The sequence below is a fragment of the Sorex fumeus genome, unplaced genomic scaffold (genome assembly GCF_029834395.1).
Source record: "Sorex fumeus unplaced genomic scaffold, SorFum_2.1 ptg000014l, whole genome shotgun sequence".
NCBI lineage: Eukaryota > Metazoa > Chordata > Mammalia > Eulipotyphla > Soricidae > Sorex > Sorex fumeus.
This window is the reverse complement of record NW_026606071.1, coordinates 41,309,043-41,319,236: the sequence shown is the minus strand read 5'-3', so window position 1 is coordinate 41,319,236 and position 10,194 is coordinate 41,309,043.

Sequence of the window (10,194 nt, the reverse complement as noted above, 5' to 3'; positions counted from 1 at the left end):
CCCTGTGTCTCCAAATCATGACTAATATCTTGGGATATTTCCTCAGAGCTGCGTTGATCTCCTGCACCTCAGTGACTGAGAACCAAGTGGCATTCAGGAGTTTTAGCCATGATGTAAAAACATGATGCCCCCTTTTAAAATTTTATTATTTGCATCTTTGGGTCACACCTGGTGATGCACAGGGGTTACTCTTGGCTCTGCACTCAGGAATTACTCCTGGCGGTGCTCAAGGGGCCATATAGGATGCTGGAAATCGAACTGGGGTTCGCTGCGAGCAAGGCAAATGCCCTACCCATTGTGCTATTGCTCCAGCCTCTATTATTATTTTTTTATTAAACCACCATGAGATGCAGTTACAAGCTTTCATGTTTGAGTTTCAATCATACAATGATCAAACACCCATCCCTCCACCAGTGCAAATTCTTCACCATCAATATCCCAGTATACCCCTTCCCTCCTCATCCTTCCCCTGTCTCCATGGCAGACAATTTCCCCCATACTCTCTCTCTACTTTTGGGCATTATGGTTTACAATACAGATATTCAGAGGCTAACACATTTGGTCCTTTCTCTTCTTTCAGCACACATCTCCCATCCTGAATGATCCCTCCAACCGTCTTAGTGATCCCTTCTCTATCCCAGCTGCCTTCTCCCCCAGCTCATGGAGACAGGCTTCCAACTAAGGCATGATGCCCTTTTGAGCTTGCTCTTCTGGGTGTTCCTAGTCTGGGAAGATGAGCACGCATAGACAGTTAAGCTTTGAGGGCAATTCCTACTAAAACTGGTTCTTTACTGTGTGTGAGGTGATAGAAGCGGTGATTTTTATTTCTAAATGTATTATTATAATTTAGAATTTAATTTTATTTTACGCACTGTGGTTTACAGTAGTGTTCATGGTAGGGCTTTCTACATAAACGTTCCAACCCCACACCCTCCACAAGTGTCTGCTTCTTCCGGCTAGTGCCCCTGGTCTCCTTACCCAGCTTCACTGTGGGTAAAGCCTTTGTAAGGGCAAATATAAGACAGATCCTGTTGTTAAAAGACTGGAGAGCGAGACAGGTCAGTGGAGAAAGAGTTGGAGTGTTTGTGAGAGGTAGTGCAGAATGCCTTGCCTGTGGCAATCCTGGTTTAAATCCTAACACTTTCTGTGGTCCACCTCCAGGGCTCATTCCTGAGCAACAAGACAAAACCAGCTCCTGAGCACCATCAGGTATGGTCCTATCCCCGACTCCCTTCCTCCAAAGAAAGAGCTGGAACACAAAATGACATTTAAGTCAAAGGCATACTGGGATGATAAGGAGAGCGGCATAATTGAAGCTGGCATTAGACATTTCTCAGAGGAAGTGAGCCTGGACAAGTATCTCTGAGGACAAATAAAAAGTTAGTGGGCAGATGTAGTGTAAATCTGCAGAGCAGTTTCATTTTTTTGGGGGGTCACACCCAGAGATGCACAGGGTTTACTCCTGGTTCTGCACTCAGGAATTACTCCTGGTGGTGTTCAGGGAACCATCTGGGATGCTGGGAATCGAACCCGGGTTGGCCGCAATAGTACCGCACCACATTTGATGGGATTCAAAGTAGGAGGCAACAAATCTTAGAGGGAAATATTCTATTATTTGGTTCTGCTTAGGGGCATAGATTAGGGTTTAGGATGGAAACACCCTAAGTATGGTGGTGGGAAGTGTAATGTTGGTGGGATTGGTGTTTAAATATTAATCACTTAATCACTTAATCCCCGTTATTCATTGATTTATTCGAGCGGGTGCCAGTAATGTCTCCATTCATCCCAGTTGCGTGCTAGCGTAGCCCAATGGTATCTGTTCGTTCTAGGAACATGCAGAGCCTCAAACCGATCATTTAGGGTCTTGATGAAGAAGTCTGACCATCTTATAGGTGGGCGTCCACGTGATCTTTTGATGTCCCGTGGAATCCAATCAGTAATGGCTCTAGTCCAGCGGTTGTCTGTAAACCTCATTACGTGTCCAGCCCATCTGATTTTTGATGTCTTGGCAAATGAGACAGCGTCCCTGATTCTTGAGCGTTGACGAAGATCAGAACTCCAGATTGTATCTCTCATTTGAGTGAATCGTGATATTCCAAGCATAGTTCTTTCAATTCCTCTTTGAGAGACCCGAATAGCGTTCTCATCCTGTTTTTGTAGGGTCCAGGTCTCTGAGGCATATGTTAATGCAGGAAGAATAGTGGAATCAAAGAGATGTGTTCGTAGCTGGAGGTTCTTTGTCCTTTTAGTTATTTCTTTAATGCTCTTGAAGGCATTCCAAGCCGCTCTCTTCCTCCTGCGCAACTCAGGTGCCAGGTCATTCATCATGTTGATTTCTCGACCTAGGTATATATAACTGTTGCATTTGGAGATGGTGGTTCCGTTGAGAGCGAATGGAGCGTCAGGAACAAGGCTGTTTCTCATAAACATTGTCTTCGTAAGATTCAGCTGTAGTCCGACCTTTCCACATTCACGGTCAAAGTCGTTCAGCATTTGTGCCGCTCGGCTGATGTTTGGTGTTATTAGAACGATGTCATCAGCAAAGCGGAGGTGGTGTAGTTGCCGACCATCTATCTTCACTCCCATGTTTTCCCATTCCAGTCGTCGCATGATGTTCTCGAGGGTGGCATTGAAGAGTTTTGGTGAAATGGTATCACCCTGCCGAACCCCTCTCTTGATATGGATGATTACTTCTTTGTAGAATGGTGAGATTTTGGTAGTGAATCCACAATAGAGCTCACGAAGGATCCTGATGTATTGAGTTTGTACGCCCTGATTGGCTAGGGATTCCATGACCGCTTCCATCTCAACAGAATCAAAGGCCTTCTTTAAATCAATGATCCTTAGACAGAGCGGCATCTTGAACCCCCGAGATACCTCAATGAGCTTGGTTATTGTGTGGATATGGTCGATGGTACTGAATCCTTTTCGGAATCCAGCTTGTTCACATGGTTGTCCTTCATCTAGTGTTCTGCTAATCCTATTCAGGATGACTCGAGTGAATAGTTTGTAGATGACAGACAATAGGCAGATATTTATTTTATTTTTTAAAATATTTTTATTATTTAAATATTAAATTTAAATTTAAATATTAAATGTAATAAAATATTGTGAACTACTTTATAAAATAAAAAAAAATAAATAGACTTTTTTAAAAAAGAAAGAAAAACCAAGCATCTTTGCAGACAGATATCAAGAGTTCCTTTGTGGGCAAGTTTTTTTTTTTTTAAATTTTATTGAATCACTGTGAGAAAGTTACAAGCTTTCATGTTTGGGTTACAATCACACAATGATCAAACACCCATCACTCTACCAGTGCACATTCCCCACCACCAATCTCCCCGGTATACCCCCCCTTCCCACTCTCCCCCCGCCTCCATGGCAGACAATATTCCCCATAGTCTCTTTCTACTTTTGGACATTATGGTTCGCAATACAGACACTGAGAGGTCATCATGCGTGGCAGTTTTCTAAAAAATATTTTGGGGGGAGAGGCAGGGGAAAATGGGGGGTCAGTCATCCCCAGCTGTGCTCAGGAATTACTCCTTGTTCTATGCTCAGGAATCACTCCTGGCTGTGCTCAGGGGTCCATAATGTGGTGCCTGGGATTGAACTGGGGTTAGCTGCACACAAGGAAGTGCCTCAACTCCTGTGTGGTTTCTTTAGTCCTGGAGGCAGCGTTTCTTCTTTGCAGATTTCATTTGCCAGCAGGAATCCAATGACTCCTTTCTGGACTTTGAAGACTCAGAGCTCGCCCAGGGAAAGTATGCTGTTCCCAGAAGCACACGGAGAGGCTGAGAGCTTCCTGTGCAAGTATTTGGGTCTGGGGGAGCTGTCCTCTCAGGCAATCATGGTTTGTATCAGTCTGTCAATGGAAAACAGATGCTGGACTAGATGAGGAAATTTAGAGAAGCGTTTTAAAAATAAAAGTATGGTTTACAACATTGAAGGGTTGTGTGTGGGGGAGAATCACAAGGGAACTGGAGAAACCCCCAGGGAAGGCAGGAGAGCTGCAATGGAGCAGGGACAGAGCCTGAACCTGGAAAGCGATTTCTGTAGAGCCGTGAGTCCTGGGAGTGACTCGGAGGAATAGAAGCAGACACCCCAGAGGGAAATGCCATGGGAGGAAGCCTGGGGGGAAAAACGTGCTGGCCTGGTCTCACTCCTCTCTCTCTCTCTCTCTCTCTCTCTCTCTCTCTCTCTCTCTCTCTTTTCTCTCTCTCTCTCTCTCTCTCATGTGTGTGTGTGTGTGTGTGTGTGTGTGTGTGTGTGTGTGTGTGTAGGTCCTGTGGGATGAGCCCAGTTAGATGCTGGAGGACACAGGGAGCCAAGCATGTGGACACTCCAAAGGGCAGTGCCCTACTCAGAGATTAAGGCATCAAAAAACCGGGGTCTTCACTTTCTTTTTCTGTCTTACAATTTCTTTCTGTTTTCCTGAATCATTTGGAAAAGTAACGTCTCCATTGGAGACTTTGTTGTTACTGTGTCTGGCATATCGAATACGTCACGGGGAGCTTGCCAGGCTCTGCCGTGCGGGCGAGATACTCTCGGTAGCTTGCCGGGCTCTCCGAGAGGGGCAGAGGAATCGAACTCAGGTCGGCCATGTTGGCTGCGTGCAAGGCAAACGTCCTACCGCTGTGCTATCGCTCTAGCCGTCAGATCGGCCTGTGCAGATGCAGAGTGACAGTAACACTTCTGGCTTCCGGAAACCCATCTAGGGAGGTTTGGCGTTCTCAGACACAGCCGTTGTCCAAGAAGGCAGATGATGGATGAGCTGGTAAAGTGACATTCATGTAAGATAGGAGTTAATTAAGAAGAATTCTCAGAGATTTGGGGATCGGATGAATTGGGTCGAAGGCTGGGTTTCTTGGCATTACACTTTGTGGGCGTTTGCACTCAATGAAGCTGAACATAAGAAAGCATAGAAAAGTGTTCTTTATTAGTTGCCATACCAGGAAATTTTAAACATCAGAGTTGTTCGTGTAAATGGTGTTTTGACTGAGGTTTGTTTGCTTGTTTTGGATGGGCCATAGCTGGAAGTTCTTCGGAGTCCTGCTGGTGGCACACAGGGGTTCATGGGGTGCCAGGGATTGGAGCCAGACCTCCCAGATGTAAAGCTCTACTTCTCTCAGTATTCTCCAGCCCCTCAACACATGACTTTTTTTTTTCTTTTTGGGTCACACCTGGCGATGCACAGGGGTTACTCCTGGCTCTGCACTCAGGAGTTACTCCTGCCGGTGCTCAGGGGACCATATGGGATGCTGGGAATCGAACCCGGGGTCGGCCGCATGCAAGGCAAACGCCCTACCCGCTGTGCTATCACTCCAGCCCCAACACATAACTGCTTTTTAACAGGTTTGTTTCCTTTTAGTTTTCTAATGTCAACTGATTGGCACCTTCAACCTCCGTCCATCTGGAGTCAGTCTCAATGAATGAGACTACGCTCAAACACTTCTCATTTATTGGTTAATAATGCACACAGTGAATACCATCACTAAAATCATTCATCTAAGTAAGCAAATCCAATGAAGAACATTCTTATAACCAATACAACATTCCAAATCATATCCTCACCTCCAGCTGACCGAAGCCATAGCCCAGGTACTCTTAATGTGACATGTCTTAAGTGTCTGGTGAGCTCTGTAGGCTCAGCTCTGGGCTATTCGGTCGACCCCACATGAAGTTGGCAGAGACAGGGATAGTCAGCGGCACTGTCTCTCAGACAGTTGGCAACAAATTGGACAGAGTTCATCCCAGTCTCAAACACATTGGGGACAAGATGGAGATCCAGAGGTTCAAGCCAGATCCCACTTTGGAGACAGGGAGAGAGCGATCTAGAGATCTGCTGGAGTCTAACTGGAGCTGTCAGAAGCCCGTCTCTCTCTCTTTTTAAAATTTATTTAAATTTTTTTTTTAAATTGAATTTGGAACTGTAACTCACAGTAAGCTGTAAGATACAGTTACAAACCTTCCATGATTGAGTTTCAGTCATACTATGATCAAACACTTATCCCTCTACCAATGCGCATTTTCCACCACCAATGTCTCCAGTATCCCTCCTGCCATCTGCCTCTGTGGCAGGCACCTTCCTTCTTACTCTCTCTCTACTTTGGGCGTCATCGTTTGCAATACAGGTGCTAAGAGACCATCATGTTCTATCAGCACATATCTCCCATCCCGAGCGGTTCCTCCAACCATCACTGACTTAGCGGTCCCTTCTCTATCCCAACTGCCTTCTCCCCTAGCAAAGGAGGATGGAAAAGCCTGTCCCTTAAAGGTCCATTGTCCCATCTTTTTTGAAGTGCTGTCAATCAAATTAGCCAGTCAGAATTCAGGGCAGGCAGCATCTACCCAGCACTGATAGCCAGATATTTCAAACCCGGATCTATGGCTGGTTATCAGAGGCCATGTAGATAACTGACTAACCCCTTCAGCTACTTGTTACCTTTTTAAACATGGAGTTGCTCCTGCTCTCTGTATGTTCACAACAGACAGACAAACACATAAGGAGACAGACTCACACACACAGACTGTTCAAGCTTTAGGTCACCTGGGCCCTCAGTGGCCTCACAGGCCATTTATTCAATTTTTGTATTAATCTCCCATGCCCCAGGGGCTCCCATCAGGTGAGCCATTATTGACAGAGACATTAAGGACAGTTAATGAGCTCAGACATACCCAATAGGTTCATGAAGATCAGAGTCTGGGGGATTTTGCATGTCTACAGGCAAGAACTCTTAAAATATACAGTCCTGACAGTTTCTTGTTCTTTTCTTGCCCATACAGTCTTTACATCTAAAAGATCCTAAACAGTCCTATTCCATACTTGCTTGGATCATTTTTGCAGCCTGTAAACATTTGTTATTGATTCTACTCTTTCCGACTATATTATTCTTTCCTGAGTGCATTTTTGCAAACCCTTTGCATTCTAAGAACTAAACTATCTTTTAGCTAAGGGCATATCCCATCCTTAGGGGTTTTTGTTAGGGGAACAATTCCCACAATAGTTTCTATTTCTGGAGATAAGAACACTGTTTTGGTTATTCTTATGTTTCTTACTTAATTTTGTTCATTGCCAACAAGCTTGACATGTTTGTTGAATGAAATAAAATCGTTGCTTTCTGTTTATGCTTAATTATCATGAAATACATGATTTCTTCTATCTACAAAATAAAAAAGGGACCAGGTATACAACACAAGGGTTAAGGCACTTGCTTTACATGCAGCAAATGTTGGTTTGATCACTGGTGCCATATATGGTTCCCTGAGCTCTACCAGGAGTGATCCCTGAATGCAGAGCCAGAAGTAAGCCCTGGGTACTCTCAAGAGTGGCCAAAAACCAATAAATAAAACAAAATAGAATAGAATAATTTATTATATGTTACCACTGATTTGAATATTGACTTATAGAATAACATATTTTATCTTATATATTGATAACATAATATTGAAAAAACACTATTACAAACAGGAAAAAGTAGGAAAGAGTATTAGGATTTTTCAGGTCTCAGGTACCAGGGAAACTATAAAGGAGAAATAAGGTTTAATTCATATATTCAAGGAGCTAAAACCTAGGTATGAGTTTAGAATATAGTTTGTAAGGTTATTTGATAAAGATAAATTTAATATGACTTTTAGACAAATAAAGTAAATCATTTGATGTGATGAAGAAAGCATTCTTCCGATGAATGAAATTAAGTACAAATTTGGTCACAAAAGGAATAAGAATGAATAAAGGCATACTGTGATAATTCAGAGTCATGAGTATTTTTTTAAAGAACTGATAGAAATATTTAGGACTGGTTTAGCTACTTTATATACTTTACTATAATAAACTTTCATTGTAGCACTGTAGTACTGTCTTCCCATTGTTCATCAATTTGCTCCAGTGGGTACTAGTTACCTCTCACAACAAAATGTGAGACTTGTTGTTACTGTTTTTGGCATATTGAATATGTCATAGGGAGCTTGCCAGGCTTTGCTGTGCAGGCGAGATACTCTCAGTAGCTTGCCGGGCTCTTCGAGAGGGGCGGAGGAATCGAACTTGGGCCAGCCATGTCAGCTGCGTGCAAGGCAAATGCCTTACCCACTGTGCTATCATTTCATTATTATTAATATTTTGACTTTTGGATTATACTGGGCTGTGCTCAGGGCTTACTCCTTTCTCTGTGCTCAGGGATCATTCCTGGAGGTCCTGCAGGGACCATAGGCAATGCCAAAGACTGAACCTTGGTTGACTGCATGCAAGGCAAGTATCTAACCTGCTTTACTCTCTCTCTCTCTCTCTCTCTCTCTCTCTCTCTCTCTGGCCTAAAATTTACCCTGTTGACTTACTTGTTTCCCACAGTCCCCCATCTCCTAATACTACTACATTTGGGATTAAATTTGTTCACATAATATTTTTGTGGGTAATGTAAAACTTTTAGTTTAACACACCAGTTGTTGTCTAATTTCTCTATTTCCAAGAATTTTGGTCCCTCTCATGATTTAATCTGCATTACAGGCTTTTAAAATGTATTATATTTCTTCTTTGTGTGAAGATTCATGCTTTGCCTACAGTGGACAATAAAAACATAATTAGTAAGAAATAAATTTCTTAAATCTGTTACTTTCAAAATCCCAGAACATTTATTACCGCTTTTTTGGTAATTGTTTGCTGTGGTTTCTTATTTGACCTCATTTCATTTCCTTTTATTTTATTTTCAGGTTTAATATGGAAATAAGATGTCATGTGGAGAATTGTTTGTGAGAAAATATCTCCATTTGTATTCTTATACTTGTTGACGTTTTCTTTGTATTATTAAAGAGTTTGAGGTGCAATACTTATTTATCTGTGGTGATCTTTATAACACTCTTTTAGAATCTAGGCGAGTTTTTACCTATATTGTCCTGGTTGTCCTAGTATCTTCATGAGGAAAACAGATTAGGAATATTACCCCACACTCCCCCCCCACCATTTTTTTTAAAAAAAAAAACAAGAATGCCCTCAAACAGAAAGGTAAAATAATTGTCCAAAATTCCATACGCATCTAGTAATGCTAGAGTTTGGAATGCAATTTAGGTTCTCTGATTCTTGGCTTAGCTTTCTCACCACAATACCATGCTTCAGTTAGACTAGATCCTCAGTGGGCTCTTAAATACATGTTCGATGTTGTTTGTTGATCTCTGCTCGAAATTATTTAAACTTGTAAGAGAAACTGACTTTCGAAGTTTTACTAACTTTCGAAATCACTGGCTTACTTGTACAATTTTTTAGGATTTTTTTCTGTTCACGGAGAAGTAGAGCAAGCATTGACATTCAGCCTGTAGTTCCCTCTAGAATTGTGGTAAAGACAGAGATGCAGAGGTTGGTGTGGTGGTACAAGCGAGTCATAGAAACGGGAAAAAGAGAGTTCTACATTGTTACATTGTTTATTGATAAGTGCAATTGCAGTTGTCCATATGACAGAATGCTAATGTTTTTTTTAATTGAATCATTGTGAGATACAGTAACAAAACTTTCATGTTTGAGTTTCAGTCATACAATGTTTGAGCACTCAACCCCTCCACTAGTGCACATTCTCCAATACCAAGGTCCCCAGTATACTCCCCCCGCCCTTTCCAACCCTCTCCCTGCCTCTTTGGCAAACAATTTCCTCCATAGTCTCTCTCTACTTTTGGGCATTGTGGTTTGCAATACAGATACTGAGAGGCTATCACGCTTGGTCCTTTATCTACTTTCAGCACACATCTCCCATCCCGAGCGATCCCTTCAACCAGGGCTGGAGCCATAGCACAGCGGTAGAGCGTTTGCCTTACAAGCAGCCAACATGGCCGACCCCAGTTCGATTCCTCCGCCCCTCTGGGAGAGCCCGGCAAGCTACCGAGAGTATCTCACCTGCACGGCAGAGCCTGGCAAGCTACCTGTGATGTATTCGATATGCCAAACACAGTAACAACAAGTCTCATGATGGAGACGTTACTGGACCCGCTCGAGCAAATAAATCGATGAACAACAGGAGGACTGTGACCATGACCCCTCTCTATTACAACTGCCTTCTTCCCCAGCACATGAGACAGGCTTCCAACTTTGGAGCAATATTCCTGGCCCTTGTGTCTACCGTCCTTGGGAGTCAGTCTCATCAGAATGCTAATGTTGATGAAGCAACCAGGACCAGGAGGGAGGGCATGCATACATGTACATTTTATCCTGAA